Source organism: Mustelus asterias, unplaced genomic scaffold (genome assembly GCF_964213995.1).
Source record: "Mustelus asterias unplaced genomic scaffold, sMusAst1.hap1.1 HAP1_SCAFFOLD_374, whole genome shotgun sequence".
Taxonomy (NCBI): domain Eukaryota; kingdom Metazoa; phylum Chordata; class Chondrichthyes; order Carcharhiniformes; family Triakidae; genus Mustelus; species Mustelus asterias.
In genome coordinates, this window is record NW_027590330.1 from 319289 (window position 1) to 343025 (window position 23737).

At 44.1% G+C, this 23737-nt stretch overlaps 1 long non-coding RNA gene across 1 annotated transcript in view; it reads left to right on the plus strand.

Annotated features, from left to right (window-relative positions):
* The first annotated feature begins 771 nt into the window (after positions 1 to 771).
* LOC144486506 (uncharacterized) overlaps positions 772 to 23737 on the plus strand; it is a 50242-nt gene continuing 27276 nt past the window's right edge. The window contains exons 1-2 of the long non-coding RNA XR_013496275.1: positions 772 to 828; positions 1520 to 1623. This is a non-coding gene — a long non-coding RNA (uncharacterized LOC144486506). The remainder of the gene's footprint in view (positions 829 to 1519; positions 1624 to 23737) is intronic.

Below are 23737 nucleotides of genomic sequence, written 5' to 3' on the forward strand. Positions count from 1 at the left end.
ACAGCTCGTCACGTGAGCTGACGAGCTGACGTCAGCGGATTGCAGAGGAGAGGCGCCGCGCCTGCGCAATGACGAGGCCAGGTTCCCTTTGCGACGGGCCGCGCCTGCGCAGTGACTGATCCGCGTTCCCTTAGCAACGGGCCGGGCCTGGCTGAGGAGGCTGTTTCTTCACTGTGAGTGTCCCGCGCTCAGGGGGAAGCATCAGCAACATTGGTGACCCAGTAACATGGATAGAGTCTGTGTGAATCTGCACATTGTTAATGACCCTTCAATAAAAATAACACAAAGCTCACCGACATCAGACAAGGGATAAACTGTCTGAAAGGTGGGCTGTCCCATATCGAAGCGGCCGAATGGCCTCCCCCAGCTCCAGGAGCTGCACAAGCTCTGAGTTCCGGCAGCAGCAAGAGGAGGAGCCAGACATTCAGTCCCTCCAGCCTGAGCCACCCATTGATCTGGGAGACAAACTCCATCCAGCCGCCTGGGCTTCAGATCCACACCTTTTGGCAGCAGAAATATCCCCATCTCAGACTGAAAATTGTTCACAGAATCCCCACAGTGCAGAAAGAGGCCATTCAGCCCATCAAGTCTGCACCAGCCACAATCCCACTCTGGCCCTATTGCTGTCACCCCACATATTTACCCTGTTTATCCCCCTGACATGAGGGTCAATTTAGTATGGCCAATCCACCTCACCTGCACATCTTTGGACTGTTGGAGGAAAGCGGAGCACCCGGAGGAAACCCATGCAGACATGGGGAGAATATTCAACAGCGAGTATCTGCAGCTATCTGTGGGAGAGAGTTCCACACTTCTGCCACCCTTTGTGTGAGTAAGTGTTTCCTAAATTTATCTCCTGAATATCCTGGCTCTGATAAGATATTTGCCCCCTTGTCCTGAGCTCCCATATCAGTGAGTAAAACTTCTGTCAGCTGATAATTCCATTCAAAATCGGAAAATCAATTAGAGCAGGCAGTTGGAGGGGGAACAGGAGGGGAGGTTATTTTTGGCCTCACTCTTTCAGATAATTGCTTTTCGAGTTGGGTGGTACGGTAGCACAGTGGTTAGCACTGCTGCTTCACAGCTCCAGGGACCTGGGTTTGATTCCCAGCAGGAATTACTCCAGTTTTTAACAAATTTGGAATATTTTCCCAGCTTTTTAAACAATGTTTCAACCAGTGTTGTGTTTAAAACTCTCTGCCTGTTATCCCAAGTCTCACTGTTTTTTGAACTACCTTTCAAATTGCACCATAAATTATCATTAAGGATTTCAATTCGAAGTGAAGCTGGAAGCTGCAATTGAATAAATAGAGAGCAGTGGGTTGATGCATTCTTCATTTTTATTTTGGGAAATGGAGAAGCTGGTGATTGTAGATTCAGTCAGAGTTTTACTGTGTTTACTGTGTTTACCCCAGTCCAACGCCGGCATCTCCACATCACGATTGTAGATTCAGACAAGGTGATGGTTTTTAAGACTGTCCATGCTCCACCTGTAAGATCTTTCTCTTTTCTGTTCCAGCCATTCCTAATTGGCTAAATGTGTGAACTTGCCTGCCGCTTTGACCCTGACTACTTCTCCATGGACATTAATATCTTCTTTTCCTGTCTGCCAGGCAGTGAACGGTAAGTGTTAATTTGTATATTACTGCCTGGCCCCCAGTTGGGAAATGTCTGGCTTTTAATTTAAAAACATCAGAAATAGTAACAGTTGTAGACTGTATGGCCCCTTAGAACATAGAACAGTACAGCACAGAAGAGGCCCTTCAGCCCACGATGTTGTGCCGAGCTTTATCTGAAACCAAGATCAAGCTATCCCACTCCCTATCATCCTGGTGTGCTCCATGTGCCTATCCAATAACCGCTTAAATGTTCCTAAAGTGTCTGACTCCACTATCACTGCAGGCAGTCCATTCCACACCCCAACCACTCTCTGCGTAAAGAACCTACCTCTGATATCCATCCGATATCTCCCACCACGTACCCTATAGTTATGCCCCCTTGTAATAGCTCCATCCATCTGAGGAAATAGTCTTTGAACGTTCACTCTATCTATACCCTTTATCATTTTATTAACCTCTATTAAGTCTCCCCTCAGCCTCCTCCGCTCCAGAGAGAACAGCCCTAGCTCCCTCAACCTTTCCTCATAAGACCTACCCTCCAAACCAGACAGCATCCTGGTAAATCTCCTCTGCACTCTTTCCAGCGCTTCCACATCTTTCTTGTAGTGAGGTGACCAGAACTGCACACAATATTCCAAATTTGGTCTCACCAAGGTCCTGTACAGTTGGAGCATTAGCCCACGGTTCTTAAACTCCAACCCCCTGTTAATAAAAGTTAACACACTCTAGGCCTTCTTCACAACTCTATCCACTTGAGTGGCAGCCTTTAGAGATCTGTGGATATGGACCCCAAGATCTCTCTTTTCCTCCACAGTCTTCAGAACCCTACCTTTGACCCTGTAATCCACATTTAAATTAGTCCTACCAAAATGAATCACCTCACGTTTATCAGGGTTAAACTCCATTTGCCATTTTTCAGCCCAGCTTTGCATCCTATCTATGTCTCTTTGCAGCCTACAACAGCCCTCCACCTCATCCACTACTCCACCAATCTTGGTGTCATCAGCAAATTTACTGATCCACCCTTCAGCCCCCTCCTCTAAGTCATTAATAAAAATCACAAAGAGCAGAGGACCAAGCACTGATCCCTGTGGCACTCCGCTAGAAAACTGCCTCCAATCCGAAAATTTTCCATCCACCACCACCCTCTGTCTTCGATCAGACAGCCCGTTACCTATCCAATCTGCCAACTTTCCCTCCATCCCACACCTCCTCACTTTCATCATAAGCCGACCATGGGGGACCTTATCAAGCGCCTTACTAAAATCCATCATCAACACACTTAGTTGCCTCCTCAAGAAATTCAATCAAATTTGTGAGGCATGACTTGCCCTTCACGAATCCGTGCTGACTATCCCGGATTAATCCGCATCTTTCTAAATGGTCGTAAATGCCATCCCTAAGGACCTTTTCCATCAATTTACCAACCACCGAAGTAAGACTAACCAGTCTATAATTACCAGGGTCATTTCTATTCCCTTTCTTAAACAGAGGAACAACATTCGCCATTCTCCCTTGACCCTGCTCTGCATTGAATACAATCTTGGCTGCTCTTCTGCCTCATCTCCACTTTCCCAGCTGCTCCTCATATCCCTTCACTCTATAAGAACATTAGGACTAGGAGCAGGAGTAGGCCATCTGGCCCCTCGAGCCTGCTCCACCATTCAATAGGATCATGTCTGATCTTTTCATGGACTCAGCTCCACTTACCCGCCCACTCACCATAACCCTTAATTCCTTTACTGTTCAAAAATGTATCTATCCTTGCCTTAAAAACATTTAATGAGGGAGCCCCAACTGCTTCACTGGGCAGGGAATTCCACAGATTCTCAACCCTTCGTGTGAAGAAGTTCCTTCTCAACTCAGCCCTAAATCTGCTCCCCCTTATTTTGAGGCCATGTTCCCGAGTTCCCGTTTCACCTGCCAATGCAAACAACTTCCCTGCTTCTCTCTTATCTATTCCCTTCATAATCTTATATGTTTCTTCAAGATTTCCCCTCATTCTTCTGAATTCCAATGAGTATAGCCCCAGTCTCCTCAGTCTCTCCTCATAAGCCAACCCTTTCAACTCCAGAATCAACCGAGTGAATCTCCTCTGTACCCCCTCCAGTGCTAGTATATCCTTTCTCAAGTAAGGAGACCCAAACTGTACACAGTACTCCAGTTGTGGCTTCTCCAGCACCTTATACAGCTGCAACATAACCTCTCTGTTTTTAAACTCCATCCCTCTCGCAATGAAGGACAATATTCCATTTGCCTTCTTAATTACCTGCTGCACCTGCAAACCAACTTTTTGTGATTCATGCACAAGGACACCCAGATCCCTCTGCACAGCAGCATGCTGTAATTTTTTGCCATTTAAATAATAGTCCATTAAATCTCATTCCTGAATATTTTCAGTGCTGGATCATCCACCTTCTCTGGGGTAGAGAATTCCAAAGATTCACAAGCCTCTGAGTGAAAACATTTCTCCTCACCCCAATTCTAAATTATCCATTACTTATCCTGAGAATTTGCACTCCAGTTTTAGATTTCCGAACAAGTGTAAAACAGCTACTTAGTGTCTGCATTGCCCAGCTCTTTCAGATACTTGTATGTTTCAGTGGAATCACCTCTCATTTCTCTCAGCTCAGAGTATAAGCCTAAATTATTCAGTTTGTCATCCGAGGAGAACTATCTCACCCTGCAATTCATATCCCTTTGAGGCTTCATTTCTTTTCAGCTTTGTGGCTTCTTCCAACCCTAGAATTTTCAACTTCCTGTTCACAGAGGTCCATGATTTTTCTCGATTGAGATCTCTGCATTCCTCCATGTTTGGCCTGCTGTGTATCTGCACTCCCTTTGACCCCAGCATTAGCGGCTGTGCCTTCAACTGCCAAGACCTGCAGCTCTGAAATTCCTTCCCTAAATCCTTTGCTTTTATCTCTTTTACCCGGAGACGGAAATCACTTTTTTATCCAATGTCCCTCATAACTTCCTTCTGAGAAAATACTCAGAACTAATGTGGATGGCCTCACACTGCCTATTCATAAATTTCCAGTTTGTTGCTGTAGCTTTACCAACTCACATAGTCTCTCTGTGTCCAAGAGAGAAACTGCTGGAAAAAATAAATAATCGTAATAATAAATAGGAATAATAAAAGTAAAATAATAATAATAAATAAATACTAGTCTCTCTGTGTTCCTGATTTCTCGGAACTCAATTGGGTCGAATTCTGATTCAATTACAGCTTGTAGGAGGAAACTTAAAGTATGAGCGAAAATAAAAGTTCTGACGAAGGGTCATCCTGTATCAAAACCTTTGCTCTGTTATCTTTTCACAGATGCTGATACACCGGCTGAGATTTTCCAGCATTTTCTGTTTTTGTGAATGGATATGATCTAATGTGGGCAGATGGAGTTGAGGTACAGATCAACTCAGATCTAATTGAATGTTAAAATAGGCTTAAGGGACTGAATGATCACCGATTCCTCCTGTCTACCAGGCTTGTTGTGCTGTACAGCATAACTTTTATTCCTTTCTAACATGTTCAATTAGCAGAATGGCTGCAGGTACTTCTGTGCAACAGGATCGAGAGGCTGAGTGTCCTCCTCCTGTTCTTAGATACTTGGAGTGACTTCTGTATTGTAGCCAAAGATACTAAAGCAAGCTGTGAGGGACATCTCAGGACTGTAGAAATTGAACTAGATTAAGTGAAAAAGCAAAAGCTTGGCAGATGTTCAGGAAGAGAGCAACTGCTGATTGCTGCAGTACAGAGGGATCTGTTGGCCTTGGATGTGAATCACAAGTTAACGTTCAAATAGGTAAATGGAACATTAATTCATTTTTTGTGAGGAGGAATGGAGTATGAGAAAGGAAGCCTTTCTGCAACTTTTTTAAAAAATCATTCTGGTTGGGCCAACACCTATTGCCCATTCTCCTTGAACTGGCTTGCTAAACCATTTCAGAGTTAACATTACTGATTCATGAGTCACAGATTTCCTCCAATTAGACTTTTAATTCTAGATTTTACCCCAAATTGATTCATCATCTGTCATGGTGGGACTTGGGAACCCAAATTCCCAGAGCATTACCCTGGGTCTCTGGATTACTCGTCCAGTATTAATGCCACTACTCAAACTGCCTCCTTCATCACTGTACAGCTTTGGTGAGAATACAACTGGAATACTGTGTCGGGGTTTGGTCTTCTATCTAAGGAGGATTACTGACATTGGAAGCAGTTCAGAGAAAGTTGAAGGGTTGTTTTATGAGGAAAGGCTGAGCAGGTTGGACCTATACTCGGAGTTCAGAAGAATAAAAGATGATAGTGAAATACAGTGGAGCCCCGTTGTAACGCGATGGCTGGGGTCCATAAAATGTTATCGTGAATGTCATCGGGGTCGCCCTAAATCACTAAACCGGAAAGAGCAAAAAAAAGGGTCCAATGATTCATCGCGTCATATCCGATTTCGCGCTAAATCGTTACAACGTGTTACAACGGAACTCCACTGTTTGTGAAATTCTGAACGGGCTTGACAGGATAGATGCAGAGAGCAGAGAGGGGACACAGTTTAAAAATAAAGGCCAGAATTCACCAACCTCGCCTGTGGCTGGGATTCTCCAGTCCCGCTGCTGTGAATGGAGACTTGGCTGAGCGCCAAATTCTCTGTTCTCGCTGTTAGCAGGAGCGGGTTGTGTGAAACTGGAGAATTCTGACCCAAGGTGTCTCCCATTTAATTCTAAGATACAAGGAGCGACTTATTTCCTCAGAAGATAATTTGTCTTCAGAATTCAGTTCCTCAGAGTGGTGGAAATGGCGGGGGGTGGGGGGGGGGGGGGGCATTGAATCCTTTCATGACTGATCATTGACCAATAACGGAGTCAAGGGATATTGGGACAGACAAGAAAGCAGAGTTGAAACTGTAATCAATTCAGCAATGATCTTATTGAATGGTTCAGCAGCATCAATGTGCCAAATGTCTGACTCCTGTTCCTGTTTCTTATCAAACTGATGATCTTATGATCGCTCTAGTTCTTTTCACAATGCCTCACAAATAATCAAACAGTCCTTGATGCATGAAGGAAGATCTGGGTCCGTTCAGCCTTCAACTGGTGATTGACAAGTACATTCATGCCACACAAATGACAAGTAATAAGAACATAAGAACATAAGAAATAGGAGCAGGAGTAGGCCATCGAGCCGCTCGAGCCTGCCCCGCCATTCAATACGATCATGGCTGATCTGAAGTGGATCAGTTCCACTTACCCGCTTGATCCCTATAACCCCTAATTCCCTTACCGATCAGGAATCCATCTATCCGTGATTGAAACATATTCAACGAGGTCGCGTCCACCACTTCAGTGGGCAGAGAATTCCAGAGATTCACCACCCTCTGAGAGAAGTTGTTCCTCCTCAACTCTGTCCTAAACTGACCCCCCCTTTATTTTGAGGCTGTGCCCTCCAGTTCTTGCTTCCTTTCTAAGTGGAAAGAATCTCTCCACCTCTACCCTATCCAGCCCCTTCATTGTCTTATAGGTCTCTATAAGATCCCCCCTCAGCCTTCTAAATTCCAACGAGTACAAACCCAATCTGCTCAGTCTCTCCTCATAATCAGCACCCCTCATCTCCGGTATCAACCTGGTGAACCTTCTCTGCACTCCCTCCAAGGCCAATATATCCTTCTGCAAATAAGGGGACCAATACTGCACACAGTATTCCAGCTGCGGCCTCATCAATGCCCTGTACAGATGCAGCAAGACATCTCTGCTTTTATATTCTATCCCCCTTGCGATATAGGCCAACATCCCATTTGCCTTTTGGGTCACACGGAGTTGGGGGTAGGGTGTTAGCGTGGATTGGGGATTGGCTATCCGACAGGAAGCAGAGAGTCGGAATAAATGGGTGCTTTTCTGGTTGGCAGATGGTAGCTAGTGGCGTGCCGCAGGGATCGGTACTGGGGCCTCAACTATTTACCATTTATATAGCCGATCTGGAGGAGGGGACTGAGTGTAGGGGAACAAAGTTTGCAGACGACACAAAGATAAGTGGAAAAGTGAATCGTGTGGAGGGCGGAGAAGGTCTGCAGAGAGATTTGGACAGGCTGAGTGAGTGGGCGAGGATCTGGCAGATGTAGTATAACGTTGACAAATGCGAGGTTATTCACTTTGGAAGAAATAATAGCAAATTGGATTATTATCTAAATGGAAGAAAATTACAACATGCTACTGTGCAAAGGGACCTGGGGGTCCTTGTGCATGAGACGCAAAAACCCAGTCTGCAGGTGCAACAGGTGATCAAGTAATGATTGTCCTCAAGACGAGAAAGTCTGACCAACTCCCCTTGACATTCAAAAGCGGTGCCACTATTGGCTCATCGACCAACCTTATTGTGGGAGTCACCATTTAATAGCAACTTGATCAGCAATCTGATTGCTGCAGCTGCAAGAGCCAGTCAGAAGCGACTGATCTACACCTGACAGGTCCTGATACACTGAAACCCTGTACACATCCAGTAGCATCCTGATACACTGTGAAACCCTGTACACATCCAGTAGCATCCTGATACACTGTGAAACCCTGTACACATCCAGTAGCATCCTGATACACTGTGATACTCTGTACACATCCAGTAGCATCCTGATACACTGTGAAACTCTGTACACATCCTGATACACTGTGAAACTCTGTACACATACAGTAGCATCCTGATACACTGTGAAACCCTGTACACATCCAGTAGCATCCTGATACACTGTGAAACCCTGTACACATCCAGTAGCATCCTGATACACTGTGAAACTCTGTACACATCCAGTAGCATCCTGATACACTGTGAAACTCTGTACACATCCAGTAGTATCCTGATACACTGTGAAACTCTGTACACATACAGTAGCATCCTGATACACTGTGAAACCCTGTACACATCCAGTAGCATCCTGATACACTGTGAAACCCTGTACACATCCAGGAGCATCCTGATACACTGTGAAACTTTGTACACATCCAGTAGTATCCTGATACACTGTGAAACCCTGTACACATCCAGTAGCATCCTGATACACTTTGAATCTCTGTACACATCCAGGAGCATCCTGATACACTGTGAAACTTTGTACACATCCAGTAGCATCCTGATACACTGTGAAACCCTGTACACATCCAGGAGCATCCTGATACACTGTGAAACTCTGCACACAACCAGTAGCATCCTGATACACTCTGAAACCCTGTACACATCCAGTAGCATCCTGATACACTGAAACCCTGTACACATCCAGTAGCATCCTGATACACTGTGAAACCCTGTACACATCCAGTAGCATCCTGATACACTTTGAATCTCTGTACACATCCAGTAGCATCCTGATACACTGTGAAACCCTGTACACATCCAGGAACATCCTGATACACTGTGAAACTCTGCACACAACCAGTAGCATCCTGATACACTCTGAAACCCTGTACACATCCAGTAGCATCCTGATACACTTTGAATCTCTGTACACATCCAGTAGCATCCTGATACACTGAAACTCTGTACACATCCAGTAGCATCCTGATACACTGTGAAACTCTGTACACATCCAGTAGCATCCTGATACACTGAAACTCTGTACACATCCAGTAGCATCCTGATACACTGTGAAACTCTGTATACATACAGTAGCATCCTGATACACTGTGAAACCCTGTACACATCCAGGAGCATCCTGATACACTGTGAAACTCTGCACACATCCAGTAGCATCCTGATACACTGTGAAACTCTGTACACATCCAGGAGCATCCTGATACACTGTGAAACTCTGCACACAACCAGTAGCATCCTGATACACTCTGAAACCCTGTACACATCCTGTACCATCCTGATACACTGTGAAACTCTGCACACATCCAGTAGTATCCTGATACACTGTGAAACTCTGTACACATCCAGGAGCATCCTGATACACTGTGAAACTCTGTACACATCCAGTAGCATCCTGATACACTGTGAAACTCTGTACACATCCAGGAGCATCCTGATACACTGTGAAACTCTGTACACATCCAGTAGCATCCTGATACACTGTGAAACCCTGTACACATCCAGTAGCATCCTGATACACTGTGAAACTCTGTACACATCCAGTAGCATCCTGATACACTGTGAAACCCTGTACACATCCAGGAGCATCCTGATACACTGTGAAACTCTGCACACAACCAGTAGCATCCTGATGCACTCTGAAACCCTGTACACATCCAGTAGCATCCTGATACACTTTGAATCTCTGTACACATCCAGTAGCATCCTGATACACTGTGAAACCCTGTACACATCCAGTAGCATCCTGATACACTGAAACTCTGTACACATCCAGTAGCATCCTGATACACTGTGAAACTCTGTACACATCCAGTAGCATCCTGATACACTGAAACTCTGTCCACATCCAGTAGCATCCTGATACACTGTGAAACCCTGTACACATCCAGTAGCATCCTGATACACTGAAACTCTGTACACATCCAGTAGCATCCTGATACACTGTGAAACCCTGTACACATCCAGTAGCATCCTGATACACTGTGAAACCCTGTACACATCCAGTAGCATCCTGATACACTGTGAAACTCTGTACACATCCAGTAGCATCCTGATACACTGTGAAATGCTGTACACACCTCGCAGTAGCAGGATCCGAGATAATGTTTAAACTTCTGATAAAGCTGTCCATTTCATAGGAGGTTTGATCCAATGCAGCTTGTTTAAGGGCATATTTGATGAGCTAATATTACTGAATTTATCAGTGTTGGTTTTAGTGTCAGTAACGTGAATTAATAAAGCGAGGCCAGCAGTGAAAGCAAAGAAATATCTTTTTCCAAAAGATCAAAATAAGTCCAAAAATGGAAAACCAGGTACAGGTCGTAACACTGCTCAATAAAGTTGTTGGAAGAGACAAGCTTTTTTGCTGTGGTTCAAAGTAAATCATTAGGACTCTGCAATGTGTCTGTAACTTACTCGTAGTAAAGCAACAACCTGAGTACATGTTGTCTTGTCCTGCCAGCTGGGCGCAGGAGAACCAGTGGACCTTGCCCAACAGAGCTGGAGAGTTGGAAACAGTGTCAGAGTGCACACTGCTCTGACCTGTCTCACTGTTATCAGTTTGACATCAAAATTAATATTTAACCTCATGGATCCAATCTAGAATCCTCAGCATATTGGATCAGGTTATAAATCAGTTATTTCCAAATCTGTATATTTAATATCACGAGATAGTAAATCTCTTGTTCAGAGTTTTTGGTTGAACCCAGAATAAAACCAGCAGTAAGTTTAGGGGCCTCATTCTATAACTGGCACAGGATGGAACATTGCATGTGTTTTTCTGAACTATCATTTATAAAGTTTGCCCCTTGATACCGATTATCTGATCATTCTCTGAATAAAAATGTTGCACGATCTGAAATAAAGAAAACAAGTTCAACTCATTAAAAGGGAGGTACAAATCCTCCAGAAGTTTCACACATCATTATTCAACCAACGTTTAAATATAGTAACAGGAGGCAGTCATTCTGCCCCTTGAGCCCTTCCTCTATTTAATTAAATTTTGACTAATCTGCATCTTAACTCCATTTACTCTGAGTAGATGTCATCCTCAATAAGGACAGTTAACGATGACCTGCCATTGATTCACTTCACTTGTCATCTTGAATTAATGAAATTCTGAGCATCTTCTTGAATAACTCCACTGGGCCAGAATCCACCCCGTTTGGTGTATTTGTTGCTGGTTTACAATAATACAGAAGGCATATGTCTTGCTTGCCTTTATTGGTCAGGGCATTGAGTTCAAGAGTTAGGATGTCATGTTGCAGCTTCATAAAACTTTGGTTGGGCTGCACTTTGAGTATTGCATTCAGTTCTGGTTGCCACATTACAGGAAGGGTGTGGAGGCTTTGTAGAGGTTGCAGAAGAGGTTTACCAGAATGCTGCCTAGATTGGAGGGTATGAGCTATAAGGAGAGGCTGGACAAACTAGGGTTCTTTTCTCTGCAGGGGCAGAGGCTGAGGAGAGACCTGATAGAAACCTATAAAATGATGATAGGGTTGACAGTCAGAACTTTCCATCCAGAGTTCAAATGTCTACGACTAGGGGGCGTGCACTTAATGTGAGAGGGGGAATATTCAAAGGAGATATGAGTGGCAAGTTTTTCACACAGAGAGAGGCAGGTATCTGGAACGCGCTGCCATTGGTGGCAGCGGTAGGTGTTTGGAACGAATTGCCAGGTGTAGTGGTGGAGGCAGATACGACAGGGGCATTTAACAGGCTTTTAGAGAAGCACATGAATATGCAAAGAAGAGAGGGATATGCTTGAACCAAGGGCAGGCAGAATGGATTAGGCATCATCTTTAACACAACATTATGGGCTGAAGGGCCTTTTCCTGAGCTGTACTGTTCTATGTTCTATGCATTGAAATGTAGAAGATAGGAGCAGGAGAAGGCAATTTGGCCCTTCAAGCCTGCTCCGCCATTCATTCCGATCATGGCTGATCATCCAACTCAATTGCCTAAGCCTGCTTTCTCCCTCTAACCTTTGATCCCATTCGCCCCAATTACAATATTGAGCCACCTCTTGAATACATTCTTCTCAGCAATTTCACTACATATTTGCTCATTTACTTTCTTTTAAGAGCAGAAGAACATAAGAAATAGGAGCAGGAGTAGGCCATCTAGCCCCTCGAGCCTGCCTGCCATTCAATAAGATCATGGTTGATCTGATAATGGTTTCGTTCCACTTACGCGCCTGCTCCCCATAACCCTTAATTCCCTTATTGATCAGCAATCTATCAACCTGTCACTTAAACATATTTAACAAGGTAGCCTCCACTGCTTCAATGGGCAGAGAATTCCAGAGATTCACTACCCTCTGAGAGAAGAAGTTCCTCCTCAACTCTCCTAAACTGACTCGCTCTTATTTTGAGGCTGTGCCCTCTAGTTTTTGTTTCCTTTCGAAGTGGAAAGAATCTCTCTGCCGCTACCCTGTCTAGCCCCTTCATTATCTTATATGTCTCTATAAGATCTCCCCTCAGCCTTCTAAACTCCAACGAGTACAGGCCCAATCTACTCAATCTCTCCTCATAAGCTAACCCCCTCATCTCCGGTATCAACCTGGTGAACTTTCTCTGTACTCCCTCCAAGGCCAATACATCCTTCCGCAAATAAGGGGACCAAAATTGCACACAGTACTCCAGTTGCGGCCTCACCAGTACCCTGTACAATTGCAGCAAGCCCTCCCTGCTTTGAACTCCATCCCCTTCGCGATAAAGGCCAACATTCCATTTGCCTTCTTGATCACCTGCTGCACCCTCAAACTGAGTTTTTGCGATTCATGCACAAGGACCCCCAGGTCCCTCTGCACAGTGGCATGTTGTAATTTTTCACCATTTAAATAATAGTCCATTTTACTATTATTCCTTCCAAAGTGGATAACCTCACACTTGTCAACGTTATACTCCATCTGCCAGATCCTCGCCCACTCACTTAGCCTATCCAAATCTCTCTGCAGACTTTCCGCATCCTCCACGCAATTCGCTTTCCCATTCATCTTTCTATCATCCGCAAACTTTGTTACGCTACATTCGGTCCCCTCCTCCAGATTGTCTATGTATATGGTAAACAGTTGAGCCCCCAGCACCGATCCCTGCGGCACGTCACTAGTCACCAACTGCCAACCAGAAAAGCACCCATTTATTCCAACTCTCTGCTTCCTGTTCGATAGCCAATCCTCAATCCACGCTAACACTTTACCCCCAACTCCCTGTACCCTAATCTTCGGCAGCAACCTTTTGTGAGGCACCTTATCGAACGCCTTCTGGAAATCCAAAAACACCACATCCACCGGTTCCCCTCTGTCAACTGCACTCGTTACATCTTCATAAAAATCCAGTAAATTCGTCAAACACGACTTTCCCTTCATGAACCCATGCTGCGTCTGCTTGATCAAACCATTTTTTTCCAGGTGTCCTGCTATTTCTTCTTTAATGATGGATTCCAGCAATTTCCCAACTACGGACGTTAAGCTAACCGGCCTGTAGTTACCCGCCTTTTGTCTACCTCCTTTTTTGAACAGTGGCGTCACATTAGCTGTTTTCCAATCAGCCAGCACTTCCCCAGAATCCAGCGAATTTTGATAAATTACAACCAACGCATCTGCTATTACTTCTGCCATTTCTTTCAGTACCCTGGGATGCATTCCATCCGGGCCCGGGGACTTGTCTACCTTAAGACCTTTAGTCCCATTAGCCTACCAAGCACTACCTCTTTAGTAATAGTAATCGTTTGAAGGACCTCACCCCCTACAGTCCCATGACCATCAATTTTCGGTAAGCTATTTGTGTCCTCTACCGTGAAGACCGACACAAAAAACTTGTTTAAGGCCTCGGCCATTTCCTCGTTTCTCATTATTAAATTCCCCTTCTCATCTTCTCAGGGTCCAACATTTACTTTAGCTACTCTTTTCCTTTTTATATATTTGTAAAAACGTTTACTATCAGTTTTTATATTTTGTGCTAGTTTAGTTTCATAATCTATCTTTCCTTTATTTATCGCTTTCTTAGTCGTTCTTTGTTGTTTTTTAAAGCTTTCCCAATCTTCTAATTCCCCACGTGTTTTGGCCACTCTGTGTGCATCGGTTTTTAATTTAATACTCTCCTTTATTTCCTTAGTTATCCATGGCTGGTTATCCCTTTTCTTACATTCCTTTTTTATCACAGGAATATATTTTTGCTGAGTACTGAGAAAAATCTCCTTAAAAATCCGCCACTGTTGCTCAGCTGTCCTACCAACTCGTCTGCGCTCCCAGTCTACATTAGCCAATTCTGCCCTCATCCTATTGTACTCCCTTCTATTCAAGCAGAGGACACTGGTTTGGGACCCTACTTTCTCTCCCTCCATTTGTATTAGAAATTCAACCATATTGTGATCACTCATTGCAAGAGGATCCCTCACAAGAAGATCATTAATTTTACCTGTCTCATTACACAGGACCAGATCCAAGGTAGCTCGCTCCCTCGTAGGTTCTGTAACATACTGTTCGAGGAAACTATCCCGACAGCATTCTAAGAACTCTTCCTCAAGTCCACCGCGTCCGACTTGAGTCAACCAATCAACGTGCAGGTTAAAATCCCCCATGATTATTGCTGTTCCGTTTTTGCACGCATCCATTATTTGCTTGTTTATAGCCCGAACCACCTCAAAGTTATTATTTGGGGGCCTATAGACCACACCCACCAGTGACTTTCTCCCCTTACTATTCCTTATCTCCACCCACAACGATTCCACATTCTGCTCCTGAAAGCCTATATCGTCTCTCACTTCCGCCCTGATGTTATCTTTAATTAACAGAGCTACCCCACCTCCTTTTCCTTCCTGTCTATCCTTCCGAAATGTCTGATACCCCTGGATATTCAGTTCCCAATCCTGGTCACCCTGCAACCACGTTTCTGGAATGGCCACTAGATCATACCCATTTGTACCGATTTGTTCCATCAACTCATTCACTTTGTTTCGAATGCTACGTGCATTCAGGTAAAGTGTCTTTATGCTAGCCTTTATATGGACCCGATTTGTTAGTGCATTCTTTTGATTGCACGCTCTGTCCCTACCTGTCACAAACTGGTTATCCTTCCCCAGACCATCTCCTTGCGGTGCGTTGACCACCTCCCTTCTTGTGTTTGTCACCTTTTTTACTCTGCCTGAGCCCTTGACTCCTTTAACGAGATGAATGTCCTCATCATTAACCCTCACTCGTACCCTCTCCTTACCTTTGATTTTGTAATTCCCCATACCCCTGAACCCTCCCCCCCACTATTTAGTTTAAAGCCCTATTTACAGCCCTGGTTATACGATTCGCCAGGACTCTGGTCCCAGCACGATTCAGATGAAGACCATCCCATCTGAACAGGTCCCATCTTCCCAATACCGGTGCCAATGTCCCATGAATTCAAACCCATTCCTCCCACACCAATCTTTGAGCCACGCATTTACCTCCTTAATCTTATTGACCCTGCGCCAATTCGCTTGTGGCTCAGGTGGTAATCCAGAGATTACCACCTTGTTGGTTCTGCTTTTTAATTTGGCTCCCAGCTTTTCATATTCCCTCTGCAGAACCTCTGTTCCTGTTCTGCCTATATCGGTGGCACCTACGTGGTGCCAACGATATAGGCAGAACTGTCTGGGGCAGATGTTATACTCCCAGAAATGTGATTATCCCTTTCTTGTTCTTCAGTTCAAACCATATGACCTGATTTAATGATACCTTTATTAATTACAATATTATACATCAGTGTTCATATTAGTCGAAGAGTGGGAACTATTTTCACCTCCGACAGTGTTCATTGATCAAGTGCTGACGCAATGAGTAATATGGTAACTATATTCAAATTGGAGCTTCAATCAGGGCACACATCTCATGGAGAGTGTGACTGTCCAGAGGAACCATATCCACTTAGAATGTATAAGTGTAGAGATATAATTCATAAATTACCAGAGCTTAATATCAAAACTCCGTCAAATCAAACAGATCATATATACATTTTAACATAATACAAACCTGCCAGGCTGTCAGAAACCAAGTGAAGGATCATTTAATTCACCATTGATCACCAAACTCCACATTTCCCTTGAGAATATTCTCTACCACGGGAATCAGTCTGGTTTCACCCTGCATTGGGAGTAAATCTTTAACCAATGGGATTAGCCAGTGTGGAGTCTCAGTGAACATGATCCCACCTGGAACCAGGTTGTGGAGATCTGTGGGACTCACTGGATTTCACTGGGCAGCTGTCTGTGTCACATCTGATGTAGAGAGTTAATGATAACTCTTGGGAAATGCCCGATCCCAGAGCTAACAGCTGTTGTACTGATGGGGGAAGATGGATTTATTCACTGGTTTGGCTAAAGGCAACGCTTTAGTCAAATTGATCTTAGTCATGCTTATCTCCAGATGAATGTGGATCCAGATTCACAACAATATTTGACTATTGTGACACACCAAGGGCTATTCAGATATACAAGACTTCCATTTGGTATCACGTCTGCACCTGTGTTGTTCCAATGTTCCATGGATCAAGTTCGAAGCAGATGAGAAAGAGTCCAGTGTTTCACAGGTGATGTCTAAGTCACTGGAAAGAATGAGGAAGAACATCTCCACAACCTAGATGCCGCACTCCAGAGACGAGAAGATCACGGATTAAGAGTACGGAAAGATAAATGTGATTTTTTTCCAATCTTCTGTTGACTATCTGGGTCATGTCATAGATGCAAAGAGACTGCACAAATTGCCTTCAAAAGTCAAAGCCATGACTGAGGCACCTGCACCTCAACATCAATCATCTTAGTTCTCCTTTGGTCTTATTCAAGTATTATTTACGAAAGGTTTGTCACTAATCTAGCGACTATTCTTAAACCTTTGCACAACCTTTTGTGTCGTGACAGGAAATGGAAATGGGTGGGTCCGTGTGAGAAAACCTTCATACAAGCTAAAGAGGCACCAGTAAAGTCAGAAGTCCTGACACACTTGAATCCGAATTTACCTTTGCAATTGTCATGTAACGCATCATGGTATGGGATGGAGGCAGTAGTTTCTCACGTAATGCCCGATGGGAAAGAGAAGCCGATAGCTTTTGCATCAACACCTTGAACAAAGCAGAAATGAACGAAGCACACACACAAAAAGAAGCTTCAGGAATCATTTTCAGAATTAGGCCAACGCCTATGTGGAAGGAAATTTACTTAATTAATGGATAATCAACCACTGAGAATGATTTTTGGGCCTCATACTGGGATTCCATTTCTCACAGTCAGCCAGACATACTATAAAATATCGTAAGTCAAGTTTCCAAAGGAAAGCTGAGTTATTAAAGAAATTATTTTTGGTGGTCAGGGCTCGATACCCAAATCGAGGAGAGAGCGGCGATCTGTTTGTCTTGTGCAAAAGTTCAGAACCTGTCGCCACTAGCGCCATTTCACCTGTGGGAATGCTCGCAAGGACCATGGTCAGCTCTACTGAGGGTCATTGATTCTATTCACTCTCCACACATGCTGTCAGACCTGCTGAGATTTTCCAGCATTTTAGTTTAAGTGTATTTGTGAGTGTCACAAGTAAGCTTATGTTAACACTGCAATGAAGTTGTTGTGAAAATCCCCTAGTCGCCACACTCCGCCACCTGTTCGGGTTACATTGAGGGAGAGTTTTAGCATAGCCATTGCACCTAAGCAGCACGTCTTTTGGACTGAGGGAGGAAACCAGAGCAACAGAGTAAACCCAGGGAAACACTGGTAGAACGTGCAGAGTCCCCACATAGTGCCCCAAGCCGGGAATAGAACCCGGATCCCTGGCACTGTGAGTCAGTGGTGCTAACCACAGAGCCACCGTGCCACCCTTTGTTTCAGATTCCAGCATCCACAGTATTTTGCTTTTATTTCAACAAAAGCAATTTGCATTTATATAGCTCCTTTAACGTTATAAAATATTCCAAAGTCCTTCACTGGCGCAAAATCAGGCAAGTTTATTGTCTTATTGTCCTGACTGGACAGGTGAGTAAAAGCTTGATAAAAGAGGCAGATTTTAAAAAGATTTTTAAGGGATAGAAGGGAATAAATTCTGGAGCTCAAGACCCAGGCAGATGAAGGCACGGCTGACAATGGAGGGATGAAAGAAATGAGGGATGCAGAATTGAAAGAACGCTGAAACTTTGAATGGTCACAGCATTGGAGAATGTTAAAGAGATCGGAAGGAGTGAGATCATTCAGAAAATTGAACATGAGAATGAGAACTTTAAAATCGAGACATTTCTGAACTGATTCCCAATGTCAGTCAGTGAGCACAGGATGCAGGGTCGACAGGCAGCTGGAGTGAATAAGATCCAGTTTCATAATATGAGTGAGCATGGGGAAATAAATTTCTCTCTGTGCAACCACACTTTCATTCAGCAGTTAAATGGTTAATGTGTTCACCTTTTAAGTTATCAAATCCTGCATTGAAACATCTGACACTGGCTCTTAGTTTGAAAGTCCAAACATGAGAAATTCGATGGGGTTTTGACACAGTTTCAGGAAGAAACCCAGTGATTCGTTCGAGAGGCATGAACTCCTATTGAACTCAATGACAGCAATTAATTACAAATTGTTTGTAACTAACTTTATTCATAATTCAGAGTTTTTAAACTGGCTCAATGATGTATTTTCCAAATAGCATCTTCCAGTCGGAGGACGGAGACAGTCAGAGTCATTCCAGCACAACAGGAAGCCATTTTGCCCATCGAGATGTAATACAAATCTCAAATTACAAAGATCAGCTCCAATTACTGAAGTGTGATTTGCTGAAAGAAAACCAGGAACAACATCACGTTTGGTAGCAATGAGTTTACAAAGAGAAAACGAGCAGACTCTACATGGAAGCACAGAATCTGCAGGTTAGGATAAGATTTGTCTGCTCCACTACTTTGTCTTTCTTTATTTGACGGCATTTTCTCAGTCAGATTATGTTACACAAGCAACCTAACCCGCACATCTTTGGACTGTGGGAGGAAACCAGAGCACCCGGAGGAAAGCCACACAGACACAGTGAGAATGTGCAAACTCCACACAGTCACCCGAGGCCGGAATTGAGCCTGGTTCCCTGGCGTTGTGAGGCAGCAGTGCTAACTGCTGTGCCGCCCATGCAGCCGTAAATTGTACCGGTTCACAGGCTCTCAAGAAACCGATCCTGCACATCTTTGGAGTGCAGACTGTGCAGACTCTGCACAGACAGTGACCCAAGCCGGGGAGTGAACCCGGGTCCCTGGTGCTGTGAGGCAGCAGTGCTAACCACTGAGCCACCGTGCCGCGTCTATATAGATAGAACATAGAACAGTGCAGCACAGAACAGGCCCTTCGTCCACAATGTTGTGCCGAGCTTTATCTGAAACCAAGATCAAGTTATCCCACTCCCTATCATCCTGGTGTGCTCCATGTGCCTATCCAATAACTGCTTAAATGTTCCTAAAGTGTCTGACTCCACTATCACTGCAGGCAGTCCATTCCACACCCCAACCACTCTCTGCGTAAAGAACCTACCTCTCATATCCTTCCTATATCTCCCGCCATGAACCCTATAGTTATGCCCCCTTGTAATAGCTCCATCCACCTGAGGAAATAGTCTTTGAATGTTCACTCTATCTATCCCCTTCATCATTTTATTAACCTCTATTAAGTCTCCCCTCAGCCTCCTCCGCTCCAGAGAGAACAGCCCGAGCTCCCTCAACCTTTCCTCATAAGACCTACCGTCCAAATCAGGCAGCATTCTGGTAAATCTCCTCTGCACTCTTTCCAGCGCTTCCACATCCTTCTTATAGTGAGGTGACCAGAACTGCACACAATATTCCAAATGTGGTCTCACCAAGGTCCTGTACAGTTGCAGCATAACCCCACGGCTCTTAAACTCCAACCCCCATTAATAAAAGCTAACACACTATAGGCCTTCTTCACAGCTCTATCCACTTGAGTGGCAACCTTTAGAGATCTGTGGATATGGACCCCAAGATCTCTCTGTTCCTCCACAGTCTTCAGAACCCTACCTTTGACCCTGTAATCCACATTTAAATTAGTCCTACCAAAATGAATCACCTCACATTTATCAGGGTTAAACTCCATTTGCCATTTTTGAGCCCAGCTTTGCATCCTATCTATGTCTCTTTGCAGCCTACAACAGCCCTCCAACTCATCCACTACTCCACCAATCTTGGTGTCATCAGCAAATTTACTGATCCACCCTTCAGCCCCCTCCTCTAAGTCATTAATAAAAATCACAAAGAGCAGAGGACCAAGCACTGATCCCTGTGGCACTGCGCTAGCAAACTGCCTCCAATCCGAAAATTTTCCATCCACCACCACTCTCTGTCTTCGATCAGACAGCCAGTTATCTATCCAATCGGCCAACTTTCCCTCTATCCCACACCTCCTCACTTTCATCATAAGCCGACCATGGGGGACCTTATCAAACGCCTTACTAAAATCCATGTATCTGACATCAACTGCCCACCTTCATCAACACACTTAGTTACCTCCTCAAAAAATTCAATCAAATTTGTGAGGCACGACTTGCCCTTCACGAATCCGTGCTGACTATCCCGGATTAATCATCATCTTTCTAAATGGTCGTAAATCCCATCCCGAAGGATCTTTTCCTTCAATTTACCAACCACCGAAGTAAGACTAACCGGTCTATAATTACCAGGGTCATTTCTATTCCCTTTCTTAAACAGAGGAACAACTTTCGCCATTCTCCAGTCCTCTGGCACTATCCCCGTGGACAGCGAGGACCCAAAGATCAAAGCCAAAGGCTCTGCAATCTCATCCCTTGCCTCCCAAAGAATCCTAGGATACATTTCATCAGGCCCAGGGGACTTATTGACCTTCAGTTTGTTCAAAACTACCAGGATATCCTCCCTCCGAACATCTATTTCCTCCAGCCTATTAGCCTGTAACACCTTCTCTTCCTCAAAAACATGGCCCCTCTCCTTGGTGAACACTGAAGTCTACTACTACTAATATCGTGGTAACAAGAGATTGTAATATTCTGAAATATATCTGACGCACCAGTAAAGATCTCAATGCTCTGCTTCTGATTTTAATATTTACATCTGATCCTGACATTGAAATTATCCTCATTACAGAGTCTCAGAATCAGAGAACATCTGTCAATATCATGGCTGAAGGTTCAAACAAGGGAGAATATCCAACATCTTCAACAAGAATGAGCATGGACACAGGTAGGATCACAAAACAATACAAATAGAATTTCTGTCCTATATGCAGCTCACACAGAAAGAGGAAACGGGACAGGGACTGAGTAGAAAGTGGGAGTGATTGAGCATCTGGAGCAGGTTTGTCCAAGGTTCGGCGCGGGGTCCGGGTGTGACCCGTGAAGATCCTCCACGCGGCCCCAGAGGCAGTTTTCAAATTGTTGTCAAACAGCTGAGTTCCAATTCAAGATTCAGAGGTTGTTTCTCTCCCCCATTTGCTGCTGATCGGCCGACTAGTGAGAGTATCAGCAGCTAATGAACAAGAGAAGTAATCCACGATTGGTGGAATAGTGAACAATGTGCTGAAGGCTGGTGTTGGGCAGATGCGGCGGGGCCGGGAGAATAAACTCGCTGATCTATTAGTGTTTTGAAACCCACATTCCCATCTATCCTCAATAACCTTTGGTTTGATTGCAGAACAAGAATGTACCCACCTCCAATTTAAAATATTTAATGACCCCACCTCCAACCTCTTCTCAGGCAGAGAGCTCCAGAGGGGCACATCAGCTCTCAGAGAATCTCTTAATCTTTGACCTAAAAAGGCAGATCCTAATTTTAAAACAGTGCCCACTAGTTCTGGACTTGCCCACAAGATTAAAAATCCTTTTCATGTCCTTGTTGTGAATACTCTTCAGCATCTTAAATACTTCAGTTCAGTCACTGCTCACTTTTCTGAACTCGAGTGGAAACAATCCCGGTCTATACAACCTTTCCTCAGAAGACAACCCGCTCATTCATGTATCAGTCCAGTTAACTTCCTCTGAATCACCTCCAATGCATTTTCTTCCTTTCTGAAATAAGGAGCCCAAAAACTGCATGCAATATTCGAGATCTGCTCTCACCAAAGCCCTGTATAGCTGAGGCATAATATCCTTTCGAAATTAAATTCCCTTTGTAATAAAGGATAGCATTCCATTAGCCTTAATTACTTGCTGCACCTACATGTTAACTTCTTGTGACTCATGTCTGCAGCTCTGAATTTTGCAGTCATTCTCCTGCTTAATAATACTCTGCTTTCTTATTCTTCCTGCCAAAGCAAACAACTTCGCATTTTCTCACAGAACACTCTATCTGCCAGATTTTACCCACTCACTCAACCATGCGCAACCTCCTTTGGCGGAGTTTTCCCGTCCTGCCTGCCACAGTAATGGTAGCAGGCGGGACATGGACCATGCAAAGGTCTATTGACCTCGGGCAGGAATTTCCGGCATTGGGGCGAGTGCGGCAGGAAAATCCTACTCCTTGTGTCCTTCACAACATACTTTCCTATCAATCTTTGTGTCTTCTGTAAATTTAGCCATGATGCCTTCACTTCATTTATTTCATTGATATAAGGTGCAACAGGTTGAAGCCCCAGCACAGACCCCTGCGGGACTCCACTTGTCTCATCCTGCCAATCAGAAAAACACCCATTCATAAATATTCTGTGTTTTCTGCCAGCCAGCCAATCTTCTATCAATACTAATATGTTACCCCCTAAACTGTGAGCTTTTATTTTCCACTAAACATTGACATGGCACCTTAGCAAATGGCCTCTGGAAATCCAAGTGCAGCGTGTCTGCAGGCTCTGCTTTATCTACAGAGCACATTACTCCTTCAAAGAATGACAATAAATCAGTTAAACACAACTTGCTTTGCGCAAAACCAGACTGACTTTTTCAAATTTCCTTGAGTTTTTCAAGTACCCGTCTGTAATCTTCTTAATGATCGATTTGTACGCCTTATCCACAACAGGCGTCAAACTAGCTGGCCTATTGTTCCCTGTTTTCTACCTCCATCCCTTATTGAATGCATGGGTTAAATTTACTGGTTCTTCACCTGATGGAACCTTTCCAGAAGCTAGGGAATGTTAGGAAATTAACAGCAACGCATCTACTACCTCATTAGCCACCTCTTTAAGATCCTGGGATGAAGTTCATCAGGAGCTGGAGATTTGTCAGTCCACGGTTCCTGCAGTTTGCTCCATACCAATCCTCCCAGTGATTGTAACTTCTTCAAGTTCCTCTCTCCCTTCAACCTCTTGATTTACACCTATTACTGAATGTTGTTTGTATCCTCCAGTGTGAATAAAGCAGCAAAATATTTGTTCACTTCATCTGCTATTTTATTATCTTCTATTAACTCCCAATTCTCACTCTACACAGGACCAACACCCACTGTACCTGCTCTTTTCTTGTTTAAATAATTATAAAACTCATGCTAGCGGTTTTTACTGTCTTTTATCAGCTATTGTTTATTTAAGTTTAGAATAAAAGTCTCAGACCCACTGTTCGCCGTCAGACTGGCACCGGGCAGGCAACATTCTTTTGCAT